Here is a 16,210-nt window from a genome sequence, read left to right on the forward strand (position 1 = left end):
ACATGGAGGGGGGAGGGGAGGCAGCACATGGAGGGGGGAGGGGAGGCAGCACATGGAGGGGTGGGAGGGGAGGCAGCACATGGAGGGGGGGAGGGAAGGCAGCACATGGAGGGGGGGAGGGGAGGCAGCACATGGAAGGCGGCAGCCGATTAGGTGCAGTGGCAGCCGATGGAGGCGGCGGCCGATCGGGTGCAGCGGCGGCTGAAAAAGGTGGGTGCGACTGAAAGGGGACGGTGGCGGCAGGGACAGCGGCGTATAAAGCGGCGTGGCGGGCAGGGACACCGGCGGGAACAGCGGCGTGGCGGGCAGCAGCGGTGGATCGGCGGGCAGCAGCGGTGGATCGGCGGGCAGGGACAGCGGCGGGAACAGCGGCGTGGCGGGCAGGGACAGCGGCGTGTAAAGCGGCGTGGCGGGCAGGGACAGCGGCGGGAACAGCGGCGTGGCGGGCAGCAGCGGTGGATCGGCGGGCAGGGACAGCGGCGGGAACAGCGGCGTGGGGGCAGGGACAGCGGCGTGTAAAGCGGCGTGGCGGGCAGGGACAGCGGCGTGTAAAGCGACGTGGCGGGCAGGGACAGCGGCGTGTAAAGCGGCGTGGCGGGCAGCAGCGGTGGATCGGCGGGGAGCAGCGGTAGATCGGCGGGGAGCAGCGGTGGATCGGGGGGGGGCGGGGAGCAGCGGTGGATCGGCGGGGAGCAGCAGTGGATCGGCGGGCAGCAGCGGTGGATCGGCGGGCAGCAGCGGTGGATCGGCGGGCAGGGACAGCGGCGGGAACAGCGGCGTGGCGGGCAGGGACAGCGGCGGGAACAGCGGCGTGGCGGGCAGCAGCAGTGGATCGGCGGGGAGCAGCGGTGGATCGGCGGGGAGCAGCGGTGGATCGGCGGGGAGCAGCGGTGGATCGGCGGGGAGCAGCGGTGGATCGGGAAGGGGGGCTATAACTTACCGATGGGCACCTGCAGCGACCGCTCTCATCAGCTTTCACGGACGGAGTGAAGCTGAGGGTAGCGGTCACATACAGGTCACCGGCACAAGATCCACAGTGATTGGGAGAGATCGGTCACAAGGCCGGTCTCTCCAATCAGAGCTGGGGGCGGGTGAAACAAAGTTCACCCAGCTCCAGCCAGTCATCAGTGCTACAGCAGCACTGATTATGGCTGGATTGCAATGTGTCAGCCATTTTCAATGGCTGACACATTACAGTGACTGTAATTGGCTGAGCGGCGTTCGTCAGCCAATCACAGCCTCTGTAGGTTCGGGGAGGAGGCACCACCCCTCCTGAGGTCAGGCAGAGGTCCCCTCCTTCCCGAATCCACCGTTTAAGTAAACAAATTTCACTCCCCGGGGCTCCGGGACCGCGATTTCGCCAGGACGTACTGAGTACGTCATGAATCGTTTAGCACCATGTCACCATGACGTACTCAGTACGTCCAAGGTCGTTAAGGGGTTAATCTTAATATTCAGGGATTTCCAGTTTAATATCGGAATCTAGAAATTATCATCTTTGTGATTCCATGAGTCAGGCACAGGAATGTTACATCAAAAGATAAAGTTAGAAACATATCTCAGTTTATTTTCGCCAGGAACATTTCATTTAGAAAAATGCTTGTTTCATAAAGATTGCAAAATTTTTATATATCATTTGTATAGACTTTTTTATTCTTTTAGCCATACCCCAAAACTACAAAAACAAGAATGTGTTAACATATTGCTATTAGGAAGAAAGGTTTACATTTAACATCCAGAATCTAGTTGAGGACCATGTTTCTTCATATATACAAAGACCAAATTGTTGGTGATGTCGAGGTGATTTTAAGTTATAATTAGTGATGAGCGAGTACTAAAAAGCTCGGGTGCTCGAAGCTCGGGCCGAGCCTCCCAAGATGCTCGTGTACTCGGCCCGAGCACCGAGCCCAATGTTATCCTATGGGAGACCCGAGTATTTTTGTGAAATGACCACCGGCAGCATGTAGAAACCCTAAAAATGGCACAAAAGTCTCCGAAGAGTGCTCAAATGACATGGCAACAGCATGGGGAAGACCCCTTGAAGCATTTATCACTCAAAAGTCACAGCTGTGAACAATTTTGACCGCGTTTTACGCCATTTTTACGGACTCACCAGAAAACCTTCCAAAATGACACCAAAATGATTTTTCATGGCGGAAATGTTAAGGGCACATACCCAATAGTGAGATAGAGCTAATGTATGTTACTTTTTGAGATCAATACATGAAAGATTTTACGTAAAACATTGTGTGGCACTCCGATGTCCCTGAGAAGAGACGTACATAAAGGCCTCTGAGTCTAATGTGCCCATTTTGAGGAACTGAGTCTTTGTAGTATTTTCCTTTGCCAGGGCAGTCCAAAATTGTGAGGTTCACCAATGCCCCTGCATACAGACGTGCATGATGGCCTGTAAACCTGAAGTGCCCATTGGAAGGAAGTGGGTCTATTGTAGTATAGCCCTTAGGCAGGGCAGCCAAAAATTGGGAGGCTCCACGTTGTCCCTGGATAGAGACGTGCATGAGGGCCTGTAAACCTGAAGTGCCCATTGGAAGGAAGTGGGTCTTTTGTAGTATAGCCCTTTGGCAGGGCAGCCAAAAATTGGGAGGCTCCACGTTGTCCCTGGATAGAGACGTGCATGAGGGCCTCAAAACATTAAGTGTCCATTGTCAGGAAGTGGGTGTATTATAGTATAGCCCTTAGGCAGGGCAGCCAAAAATTGGGAGGCTCCACGTTGTCCCTGGATAGAGACGTGCATGAGGGCCTGTAAACCTGAAGTGCCCATCGGAAGGAAGTGGGTCTTTTGTAGTATAGCCCTTTGGCAGGGCAGCCAAAAATTGGGAGGCTCCACGTTGTCCCTGGATAGAGACGTGCATGAGGGCCTCAAAACATTAAGTGTCCATTGTCAGGAAGTGGGTGTATTATAGTATAGCCCTTAGGCAGGGCAGCCAAAAATTGGGAGGCTCCACGTTGTCCCTGGATAGAGACGTGCATGAGGGCCTGTAAACCTGAAGTGCCCATTGGAAGGAAGTGGGTCTTTTGTAGTATAGCCCTTTGGCAGGGCAGCCAAAAATTGGGAGGATCCACGTTGTCCCTGGATAGAGACGTGCATGAGGGCCTCAAAACATTAAGTGTCCATTGTCAGGAAGTGGGTGTATTATAGTATAGCCCTTAGGCAGGGCAGCCAAAAATTGGGAGGCTCCACGTTGTCCCTGGATAGAGACGTGCATGAGGGCCTCAAAACATTAAGTGTCCATTGTCAGGAATTGGGTCTTTTGTAGTATAGCCCTTTGGCAGGGCAGCCAAAAATTGGGAGGCTCCACGTTGTCCCTGGATAGAGACGTGCATGAGGGCCTCAAAACATTAAGTGTCCATTGTCAGGAAGTGGGTGTATTATAGTATAGCCCTTTGGCAGGGCAGCCAAAAATTGGGAGGCTCCACGTTGTCCCTGGATAGAGACGTGCATGAGGGCCTCAAAACATTAAGTGTCCATTGTCAGGAAGTGGGTGTATTATAGTATAGCCCTTAGGCAGGGCAGCCAAAAATTGGGAGGCTCCACATTGTCCCTGCATAGAGACGTGCATGAGGGCCTCAAAACATTGTTCCCATTGCAAAGGAGCGGGTCTCCTGTCGTTGTAATGTCCATTCTGCAAAGAATGGGTGAAAAAATTTACCACTGGGGGTATACCTGAAACAAAGGCCTAACTCTTGTAACGGTCATCATGGTGGCGCATGAGGAGAAGGAGGAGCAGTCCAGCGATTATCCAAAGTCCAGAAGTGTGTACCCATGGGTGACTGGAGGTACATGGCAAATTCCCGTTACAAACTTTAAATTCCGCTCTCATTTGCTGGTGGTGTGGTGAAGTCTGGCCCAATCCAACCCTTGTTCATCTTGATCAGAGTCAGCCTGTCAGCATTTTCAGTTGACAGGCGGGTGCGTTTATCTGTAATGATTCCACCTGCGGCACTAAAAACACGCTCTGACAAAACGCTAGCGGCAGGGCAGGCCAGGACTTCCAAGGCGTAGAGAGCCAATTCATGCCACGTGTCCACCTTGGATACCCAATAATTGTAAGGCACAGAGGAATGTCGGAGTACAGTTGTTCGATCTGCAAGGTACTCCTTGAGCATCTGGGCAAACTTAGGATTTCTTGTGGCACTACCCCGCACCTCAGGGGCTGTGGTACGTGAGGGGCTGAGAAAACTGTCCCACATCTTAAAGACTGTTCCCCTACCTCTGGCGGATTGGACTTGTGCCTCTCTCGGTTGTACGCCTTGGTTGTCCACTGATTCCTGACCTATGCCGCTAGCGTTTTGTGAGGGGAATGCTTTGCCTACTTCAGTGACTATGGCCTTCCGGAACTGCTGCATTTTGGTTGACCTCTCCGCCTCGGGAATAAGAGACATAAAGTTCTCCTTGTAGCGTGGGTCTAACAGTGTTACCAACCAGTAATGATTGTCGGCCAAGATGTTCTTAACGCGAGGGTCACGAGACAGGCAGCTTACCATAAAGTCAGCCATGTGCGCCAGACTCTTAACAGCCAGGACTTCAGTAGCCTGACCAACACGTTGACTGAACATGCTGTCCTCCTCCTCCTCCTCCTCCTCATCTACCCTGTCCTCTGGCCAGCCACGCTGAACCGAGGATATGACTGGTGTGCATGTGATATCCTCAATTTGGCCGGAGATTTGCTCCATGTCTTCATCCTCCTCCTCGTCATAGTCCTCCACTGCATGTTGTGATGAGACGAGGCTGGGCTGTGTGTTATCACCCACACCCACTACTGTTTCTTGCTGCAACTCATCGCGCTCCGCCTGCAATGCATCATGTTTGGTTTTGAGCAGAGACCGTTTTAGAAGGCAGAGTAGCGGTATGGTGACGCTAATAATGGCGTCATCACCACTCACCATCTTGGTGGAGTCCTCAAAGTTTTGGAGGATGGTACATAGGTCGGACATCCATCTCCACTCCTCAGGTGTTATGTGTGGAGTTTGACCCATTTCCCGACGGTTTAGGTGATGCAGGTACTCAACAACTGCCCTCTTCTGCTCACATATCCTGACCAACATGTGCAGAGTTGAATTCCAACGCGTGGGGACATCACACACCAGTCTGTGAGCCGGAAGATGCAAACTGCGCTGAAAGCCGGCAAGGCCGGCTGAAGCAGTAGGTGACTTTCGAAAATGTGCAGACAGGCGGCGAACTTTTACCAGCAGATCAGACAGCTCTGGGTATGACTTTAGAAACCGCTGAACCACGAGGTTGAGCACATGGGCCACGCATGGAACATGTGTCAGCTGGCCTCGCCTCAAAGCCGCCACCAGGTTCCGGCCATTGTCACACACGACCTTTCCTGGCTTTAGGTTCAGAGGTGTGAGCCAGTGATCTGCCTGCTGTTTCAGAGCTGTCCACAGCTCTTCTGCATTGTGGGGTTTGTCACCTATGCAGATTAGCTTCAGCACAGCCTGTTGCCGCTTCGCCGAGGCAGTGCTGCAGTGCTTCCAGCTTGGGACTGGTGTGGAGGGTACAGTGGATGAGGATGCGCAGGAGGAGGAGGAGGCTGAAGAGCATGACATTCCGGAGCTGTAGAGTGTGGGTGAAACACTGACTGAGGTAGGGCCTGCAAACCTTGGTGTGGGAAGGACGTGTTCCGTCCCTCGCTCAGACTGGGTCCCAGCTTCCACAATATTAACCCAGTGTGCCGTCAACGAGATGTAGCGGCCTTGCCCACAAGCACTTGTCCACGTGTCTGTGGTTAGGTGGACTTTGGGTGAAACAGCGTTGTTCAGGGCACATGTGATGTTTTGTGACACGTGGTTATGCAACGCGGGGACGGCACACCGGGAGAAATAGTGGCGGATGGGGACCGAGTAACGTGGGACAGCTGCCGCCATCAGGTCGCGGAATGCTTCTGTCTCCACCAGCCTAAAAGGCAACATTTCCAGCGCAAGCAGTCGCGAAATGTTAGCATTTAGAACTGTGGCATGTGGGGTGTTGGCAGTGTATTTGCGCCTGCGTTCAAAGGTTTGCTGAATGGATAACTGAACGCTGCGCTGGGACAAGGACGTGCTTGATGATGGTGTTATTTCTGCGTAGGCAACTGCAGGTGCAGGTCCGGAGGAGGCTTGTTCGCAGGCAGCATGGACAGGGGATTGGCTCGCATGCACAACCAGCGAAGACGTAGCAGTGACATTAGCAAGCACTGCTCCTCGACTCTGTTGTACTTCCCACAAAGTCGGGTGCTTGGCTGACATGTGCCTGATCATGCTGGTGATGGTCAGGCTGCTAGTTTTGGTACCCCTGCTGATGCTGGCATGGCAGGTGTTGCAAATGGCCTTTTTAGAATCATTTGGATCCAACTTAAAAAACTGCCAGACTCGGTTAGACCTAACATTTGTACAGGCACCTTGTGTCGTGTTGTTGTTCCGGGGAACGGTTGCCTGACTTCTGCCTGGAGCCACCACCCTGCTTCTTACTGCCTGTTGGGATGCTACGCCTCCCTCCCCCTGTGCACTGCTGTCCTCGCTCTGCATATCCTCCTGCCAGGTTGGGTCAGTTACTGGATCATCCACCACGTCGTCTTCCTTTTCCGCACCCTGCTCCTCCTCCTGACTTCCTGACAATTGTGTCTCATCATCGTCCACCCCTTGTTGAGACACGTTGCCAACTTCGTGAGAACGTGGCTGCTCAAATATTTGGCCATCTGTACATACGATCTCCTCATGACCCACTTCAACATGAGCTGGCGAGAGGCCAGAATGTGCGAATGGAAACGTGAACAGCTCTTCCGAGTGTCCAAGTGTGGGATCATTAATGTCCGAGGACGTGTACTCAGCCTTGTGGTAGGAAGGAGGATCAGGTTCTGAAATGTGCGGTGCAGTATCACGGCTACTGACACTTGACCGTGTGGAAGACAGAGTGTTTGTGGTGGTGCCAATCTGACTGGAAGCATTATCCGCTATCCAACTAACAACCTGTTGACACTGGTCTTGGTTCAAGAGCGGTGTACTGCTGCGGTCCCCAAGAATTTGGGACAGGACGTGCGAGCGACTAGATGTGGCCCTTTGTTGTGGCAAAATTAGAGCTTGCCCACGACCTCGGCCTCTGCCTGCACCACCATCACGTCCACTTCCTTGTTCCTTGCCAACGCCCTTGCGCATTTTGCAATGCTGTGCTGACGTGTATTCACTAGACTTGGGCCTTATATAAAAGTTTGTGCAAATCATGCACCTGTACGCTGCCACCGACAGGCACACACGTGCGGTTTTTAAATGCAAGCACGGACGCACTAAGAACCTAACACAGGTTTTAGGAGAAAAAATTAATGACGAGAACTCTGACACTATCAGCCACTGCTGACTGACGTGTATTATACACTACACTTGTGCATTATATAATAGTTTGGTAAAAACGCACACAAGTGCACCTGTACGCTGCCACCGACAGGCACACACGTGCGGTTTTTAAATGCAAGCACGGACGCACTAAGAACCTAACACAGGTTTTAGGAGAAAAAATTAATGACGAGAACTCTGACACTATCAGCCACTGCTGACTGACGTGTATTATACACTACACTTGTGCGTTATATAATAGTTTGGTAAAAACGCACACAAGTGCACCTGTACGCTGCCACCGACAGGCACACACGTGCGGTTTTTAAATGCAAGCACGGACGCACTAAGAACCTAACACAGGTTTTAGGAGAAAAAATTAATGACGAGAACTCTAACACTATCAGCCACTGCTGACTGACGTGTATTATACACTACACTTGTGCGTTATATAATAGTTTGGTAAAAACGCACACAAGTGCACCTGTACACTGCCACCGACAGGCACACACGTGCGGTTTTTAAATGCAAGCACAGACGCACTAAGAACCTAACAGGTTTTTAGGAGCGACAATTGCTGAGAAGTCTGACACTATCAGGACTGTTTTAGACTGTGTACACCAGCCCCAGATATGATGAAGGCTGGTATACAGTCACCACTAGGAATGGCTATATACCCTGCCTGCCTGCCTGCCTGTATACTGCTACAATAGTCCTGACAAGGACTCTTTTGGTCACTAGCCTGTATTCCAACCTGGCTATACCCTGCCTGTATACAGCAACAATAGTCCTGAGAAGGACTCTGCTACTGTACTCCGACCTGGCTATACCCTGCCTGCCTGTATACAACTAGAATAGTCCTGAGAAGGACTTTTGGTCACACTGTTTGCAGCCCTGCTACGGAAATAGCTATAAAGGGCCGCAAACCTTTCCCTGAAGCAGCGACCCTCTCCCTGCACTGACTATCTGGATAGCTGTGAGCAGAGCACAGCGCGCCCGCCGGTATAAAGGCTCGGTCACGCTGTGCAGGCCGGCCAATCACTGCAATTCCACAACTAACAGGGCTGTGGCATTGCAGTGGTCTGCCAGCCAATCCCTGCATGAGGGCTGGCTCTCAAAAGAGCGCCAACATGCAGGGATGAAGACCACGAGTACAGCACGAGTATCGCGAGATTACTCGGTCCCCGCCGAGTAGACCGAGTACAGTGATACTCGTGCGAGTACCGAGTAGTAACAAGCATGCTCGCTCATCACTAGTTATAATGGTCAGATCTGGATTCCCAAAAATTCTCGTCATCACAGTATTGTTCAGAAGATTTCTTTCTTGTAAAGTTTTAAAAGATGACTCTTTCAGACACTGTGTTTAAATATGGCTTCAACTTTTTTCAGGAGGTCTAAAGCCTGCTTTACACCTTACAATTAGGTATGCGATCTCGTATGCGATGTGACACGCCCAGGTCGCATATGCGATTGAATGAGATTGCACGTTGGTCGTTCATTTGCTGTCACACGAGCGTTAGTAGTCTATGTTAAATTGATCAATTTTGTGTGCGATCCTTTAGATCATGTGTTCTGTGACGTATGCATTGGGCACCCTTTTTTTTTTTTATTTATTGACTTGACAAGCGTGTGTAATGTGTAGGGATGCGTTTTTACTATGTCATCTGCCATTCAGCTCTGCTACATGGCCGCTAACAGCAGACACAGACAGCCATGTAGCAGAGCTGAATGGCAGATGACAGCAGACACAGACAGAGCCGCACTGTCAGAATGAACTCGGGTGAACCTCACCCGACTTCATTGTCATGCTGCGGCTCTGTCTGTGTTGCGTCCTGATTAGCGGTCACCAGTGAAGACTCATCGGTGACCGCTAATCTCCTGAGTAAGTGAATTGATCTGCCCTCTCTCATATACTCACCGATCCCCGATCCCTGGCGCTGCACAGCATTCACACTGCTCCGGCGGCTTTTACTGTTTTGAAAAAGCCGGCCGCCCATTAAACAATCTCGTATTTTCTGCTTACCCCGCCCACCGGCGCCTATGATTGGTTACAGTGAGACACGCCCCCCACGCTGAGTGACAGGTGTCACACTGCACCCAATCACAGCAGCCGGTGGGCGTGTCTATACTGTGTAGTGAAATAAATAATTAAATAATTAAAAAAAACGGCGTGCGGTCCCCCCAATTTTAAAACCAGCCAGATAAAGCCATACGGCTGAAGGCTGGTATTCTCAGGATGGGGAGCTCCACGTTATGGGGAGCCCCCCAGCCTAACAATATCAGCCAACAGCCACCCAGAATTGCCGCATACATTATATGCGACAGTTCTGGGACTGTACCCGGCTCTTCCCGATTTGCCCTGGTGCATTGGCAAATCGGGGGTAATAAGGAGTTATTGGCAGCCCACAGCTGACAATAAGTCCTAGATTAATCATGTCAGGCGTCTATGAGACACCCTCCATGATTAATCTGTAAATTACAGTAAATAAACACACACACCCGAAAAATCCTTTATTGGAAATAAAAAACACACACACATTCCCTGGTTCACCACTTTAATCAGCCCCAAAAAGCCCTCCATGTCCGGCGTACTCCAGGATGGTCCAGCGTCGCATCCAGCGCTGCTGCATGGAGGTGACCGGAGCTGCAGCAGACACAGCCGCTCCGGTCACCTCCAAGCAGCTAATGAACACAGCCGTGCGATCAGCTGCTGTCAGTGAGGTTACCCGCTGTCACTGGATCCAGCGGTGGATGCAGCGGTGGCCGCGGGTAACCTCAGTGACAGCTCAGCTGATTGCGCTACTCACCGCCGCTCCTATCACCTCCACGCAGCAACTGAGGTGAGTAGCGCGATCAGCTGAGCTGTCACTGAGGTTACCCGCGGCCACCGCTGGATCCAGTGACAGCGGGTAACCTCACTGACAGCAGCTGATCGCGCGGCTGTGTTCATTACCTGCGTGGAGGTGACCGGAGCGGCGGTGTCTGCTGCAGCTCCGGTCACCTCCATGCAGCAGCGCTGGATGCGACGCTGGACCATCCTGGATTACGCCGGACATGGAGGGCTTTTTGGGGCTGATTAAAGTGGTGAACCAGGGAATGTGTGTGTGTTTTTTATTTCCAATAAAGGATTTTTCGGGTGTGTGTGTTTATTTACTGTAATTTACAGATTAATCATGGAGGGTGTCTCATAGACGCCTGACATGATTAATCTAGGACTTATTGGCAGCTATGGGCTGCCAATAACTCCTTATTACCCCGATTTGCCAACGCACCAGGGCAAATCGGGAAGAGCCAGGTACAGTCCCAGAACTGTCGCATATAATGTATGCGGCAATTCTGGGCGGCTGTTGGCTGATATTGTTAGGCTGGGGGGCTCCCCATAACGTGGAGCTCCCCATCCTGAGAATACCAGCCTTCAGCCGTATGGCTTTATCTGGCTGGTTTTAAAATTGGGGGGGACCGCACGCCGTTTTTTTTAATTATTTAATTATTTATTTTAATACACAGTATAGACACGCCCACCGGCTGCTGTGATTGGGTGCAGTGTGACACCTGTCACTCAGCGTGGGGGGCGTGTCTCACTGTAACCAATCATAGGCGCCGGTGGGCGGGGTAAGCAGGGAATACGAGATTGTTTAATGGGCGGCCGGCTTTTTCAAAACAGTAAAAGCCGCCGGAGCAGTGTGAATGCCGTGCAGCGCTGCGCTGGAGATCGGGGATCGGTGAGTATATGAGAGAGGGGGTAAGAGGGATAGACTGACATGGACAGAGAGTGAGGGACAGAGATAGTGACGGACTGACAGAGATTAGTGCATGACAGACATTGTGAGGCGCTTCAGAACGCAGCTTTTCAGCTGCGCTCTGAAGCAGACCTTTTTTAAGCTGCGGTGCAGAGCGCACACCTGCGCACATAGCATCAGACACCAAAATCGTATGATGGATGTCACACGTTACAATTGACTAGTTTCGTACTACCAAACGTCCAATGTATGAGGAATAAACGACGTGTACGCGATCACCGTATTTTCGTTCAATATCGATCGCATGTAGGTTTCACACGCAAACACGTCACGAACGATGCCGGATGTGCGTCACTTACAACTTGACCCCAACGACGGATTGAAAGATCTATTGAAGTGTGTAAAGCAGGCTTTAGTGGTTCCGTTCATGACATGAATGTAGAAAATGGTTGTATTTCCTAATTTTTTAAAACCAGGAACAGACTATTGACCCCGATGTGATTTGAACACGCAACCTTCTGATCTGGAGTCAGACGCGCTACCGGTGCACCACGAGGTCAGCTGAAAGATAAGTGTTTGACAAGATTAAATCTAAATATTATTTGATTCTTTACCACTAGATGTTCCAGAAAGTATCTACTTTTACGCACCATCATAAAACGACATAAAGAAGGATGATTGAGCATCTTAATATTCAGGGATTTCCAGTTTAAGATCGGAATCTAGAAATTATCATCTTTGTGATTCCATGAGTCAGGCACACGACTAGAGATGAGCGAACCGGTCGCGGTTCGGCTCGAGGTCGGCTCGCCGAACGGGTGTCCCGTTCGAGTTCGGTTCGTCGAACGTTCGACGAACCGAACTCGAGCCAATAGGCTATAATGGGAGGCAATCACAAACACAGAAAAATGCATGATAAATGTACACAAACAGTTAATAAACATTGCCATAACACTTACCGGTCCTCGCGATCCCTTCTGCACTCTGTCTCCTGCCGCTATTCCATCCGATGATCGCTGAATCCTCCCGTGACCGGCACTGCCAGCAGAGATGCAGGACCTGTCGTGACATCAGAATAGCCATGTGACCAGTCACGTGGCTATTATCTCATTGGCTACAGACTGGTCACATGACTATGACGTGTCATGTAGGACCTGCGAGTGCATCTCTCCGGTACACGGTGCACATATGTGTATCGCCGTGTACCGGCGACATGCTCTAGCACACGGTCGACTCCCCATTTCGTTAGGGACCGGCTGACACAGCCGGTCATTAACGGAGGTTGCCATAGCAACGCAGTTAGCGGTGACGTCACCGCTAACCGCGGCTCCGAGAGCACCGTTGCTATGGTAACGCGTCTATCAGCGTTACCGCTAGCAGCACTGATCACTCACGGAGTGAAGGCTGCACGCTGCTTCCCGATTGTAGTGAGGATTGTAGTGAGGATGGAGGTTCCTCAGCCCCAAGTGATGAGCTGGGTAAACTCATCCTCACTACAATCATCACTACTACTACACTAGTGAGGATTGTAGTGAGGATGAGGTTCCTCAGCCCCGAATGATGAGCTGGGTAAACTCATCCTCACTACAATCGTCACTACTACTACACTAGTGAGGATTGTAGTGAGGATGGAGGTTCCCCAGCCCCAAGTGATGAGCTGGGTAAATTCATCCTCACTACAATCGTCACTACTACTACACTAGTGAGGATTGTAGTGAGGATGGAGGTTCCCCAGCCCCAAGTGATGAGCTGGGTAAACTCATCCTCACTACAATCGTCACTACTACTACACTAGTGAGGATTGTAGTGAGGATGGAGGTTCCCCAGCCCCAAGTGATGAGCTGGGTAAACTCATCCTCACTACAATCGTCACTACTACTACACTAGTGAGGATTGTAGTGAGGATGAGGTTCCTCAGCCCCAAGTGATGAGCTGGGTAAACTCATCCTCACTACAATCGTCACTACTACTACACTAGTGAGGATTGTAGTGAGGATGGAGGTTCCTCAGCCCCAAGTGATGAGCTGGGTAAACTCATCCTCACTACAATCGTCACTATTACTACTACACTAGTGAGGATTGTAATGAGGATGGAGGTTCCCCAGCCCCAAGTGATGAGCTGGGTAAACTCATCCTCACTACAATCGTCACTACTACTACACTAGTGAGGATTGTAGTGAGGATGGAGGTTCCCCAGCCCCAAGTGATGAGCTGGGTAAACTCATCCTCACTACAATCGTCACTACTACTACAATAGTGAGGATTGTAGTGAGGATGAGGTTCCCCAGCCCCAAGTGATGAGCTGGGTAAACTCATCCTCACTACAATCGTCACTACTACTACACTAGAAAGAAAGAAGACAGAAGAGCAGGATCGTGGAGGGCTGACAGGGGGTAATAAAGATGGAGTCTCTAATGTGTCTGTGTATTTATTTCTATTAAAGTATTTTTTCTCTGTGTGGTGTTTTTTTTTAACCCTTTATTGGAGATTCTTAATGGCCGGGTCAAACGTGCCTGACATTAAGAATCTCTGGCTTAATACTGGCTAGTAAAACAAAGCCAGTATTAATTCATGATTACCCAACAAGCCACCCGGCTCCAGGGCTGTTGGAAGAGTTGGATACAGCGCCAGATGATGGCGCTTCTATGAGAGCGCCATTTTCTGGGACGGCTGCGGACTGAAATTCGCAGCAGAGGCGCCCAGAAACCTCGGGCTAACCTGTGCTGCGGATTCCAATCCCCAGCTGCCTAGTTGTACCCGGCTGGACACAAAAATGGGGCGAAGCCCACGTCATTTGTTTTTTAATTATTTCATTAAATAAGTAAAATAATTAAAAAAAATGGGCTTCCCTATATTTTTGGTTCCCAGCCGGGTACAAATAGGCAACTGGGGGTTGGAGGCAGCCCGTGGCTGCCTGCTGTACCTGGCTAGCATACAAAAATATGGCGAAGCCCACGTCATTTTTTTGGTGGGCAAAAAAATTCTGCATACAGTCCTGGATGGAGTATGCTGAGCCTTGTAGTTCTGCAGCTGCTGTCTGCTCTTCTTCATACAGACAGACAGCAGCTGCAGAACTACAAGGCTCAGCATACTCCATCCAGGACTGTATGCAGAAGTTTTTTGCCCCCTGAAAAAATTATGTGGGCTTCGCCATATTTTTGTATGCTAGCCAGGTACAGCAGGCAGGTACGGCTGCCCCCAACCCCCAGTTGCCTATTTGTACACGGCTGGGAACCAAAAATAAAGGGAAGCCCTTTTTTATTATTTCATGAATTTCATGAAATAATTAGAAAACAAATGACGTAGGCTTCGCCCCATTTTTGTGTCCAGCCAGGTACAACTAAGCAGCTGGGGATTGGAATCCGCAGCACAGGTTGGCCTGAGCTTTCTGGGCCCCACTGCTGCGAATTGCAGTCTGCAGCCGCCTCAGAAAATGGCATTTTCATAGAAGCGCCATCTTCTGGCGCTGTATCCAACTCATCCAGCACCTGCCTGCTATACCTGGCTAGCATACAAAAATATGGCGAAGCTCACGTCCTTTTTTTGTAGTTTTTTGGCAAAAAAAATAAAAAATGCTTCCCTGGATTTTCCATTGCCAGTGAAGGTAACACCAAGCAGTGGGGGTTAGCAGCCAGTAGCTGCTTGGATTACCCTTACCTAGCAATACAAAAAATGCAGCGGGAGGCCATATATATTTTTTTTAATTATTTATTTAAATAACTAAAAACAAAATGGGCTTCCCTGTATTTTGATTGCTGGACATCACAGTGCTGTAAAAATAAATCTTTAAAAAAATGACGTAGCGGTCTGCGGTATTTTTGATTCTCAGCACAGATAAAGCAGACAGCTATGGGTTGCCACCCCAGTCTGCCTGCCGTTACCTTGGTTGGCAATCAAAATACAGGGAAGCCCATTAATTTTTTCTATTTAAAAAATAGTTAAAAAAAAAATGACGTTGGGTCCCCCCATTTTTGATAGCCAGCTAGGGTAAAGCAGACGGCTGTAGCCTGAAAACCACAGCGGCAGCTTTACCGTGGTTGGGGATCCAATGTGGAGGTCCCCTCAGACTCTTTTTTATAATTATTTTATAAATATTAATAATTACACAATAAAAGTAGGGTCCCCCCCAAATTGGATCACCAGCCAAGGTAAAGCGGACAGCTGTGGTCTGGTATTCTCAGGGTGGGAAGGTCCATAGTTATTGGGCCTTCACAGCCTAAAAATAGCAGGCCGCAGGCACCCCAGACGTGGCGCATCCACTAGATGCGCCAATCCTGGCGCTTCACCCCAGCTCATCCTGGGCCCTGGTGCAGTGGCAAACGGGGTAATAAATCGGGTTGATACTAGCTGTAAAGTCACCTGAGATCAAGCCCAGCAGTTTGTGATGTCATGGCGTCTATTAGATACCCAACATCATAAACTGTCAGTACTAACAAAAAAAAAAAAAAATCGACAAAAGAAATTTATTTGAAAAAACAGTCCCCAAAACATTTCCTATTTCACCAATTTATTGTAAGAAAAAAAATAAAGGGGTCCCACGACAACACTGGACCGTCTAGAATATGGGGGGAGACACTCAGGGAACGTACCCCCATTTTCTAGGAGTGCGGACCCTTCATGTGAGGAGTGTGGGTGCAATGAATCTGCACTCACTCTCCCCGGGTCCACAGCAGCAGAGTCCATGTCGTAATGGTTGCTACCAAAGCTGCAATGCCCTGCTCATGAGGTAAGGGCATGCCTAATCAGGAGAACTACTGTAGAGGAAGCTCTGCTCACTGGTATATAGGTGCTCAGAGGTAATAATAGATAAAATTAGTGAGTAGCCTCGGCACTCTAAATCTCCCAGACTAAGTCAGTAAGTCACAACGGATAGTAATGCAAAATCACTCTTTATTGGTCCGTATTAAGAAAAAAAAAATTTTCATAAGCATATATGTTTTTGTCCAAAACAAATTACAAATGACGTTTCGGCCTGAGCCTTCGTCAGATTGGACTTATCTGCATGTAATCATGAAAAATGACAATAATCAGTATCACACAAGAGTGAGAGAACAATAACATAAACTCGAACAATGTAGAGGTACAATTGGGATGCAGCAAAAAAATTGCAACACAGCAAGAAATGAAACACATGATAC

The sequence above is a fragment of the Anomaloglossus baeobatrachus genome, chromosome 4 (genome assembly GCF_048569485.1).
Source record: "Anomaloglossus baeobatrachus isolate aAnoBae1 chromosome 4, aAnoBae1.hap1, whole genome shotgun sequence".
NCBI classification, from domain to species: Eukaryota; Metazoa; Chordata; class Amphibia; order Anura; family Aromobatidae; genus Anomaloglossus; species Anomaloglossus baeobatrachus.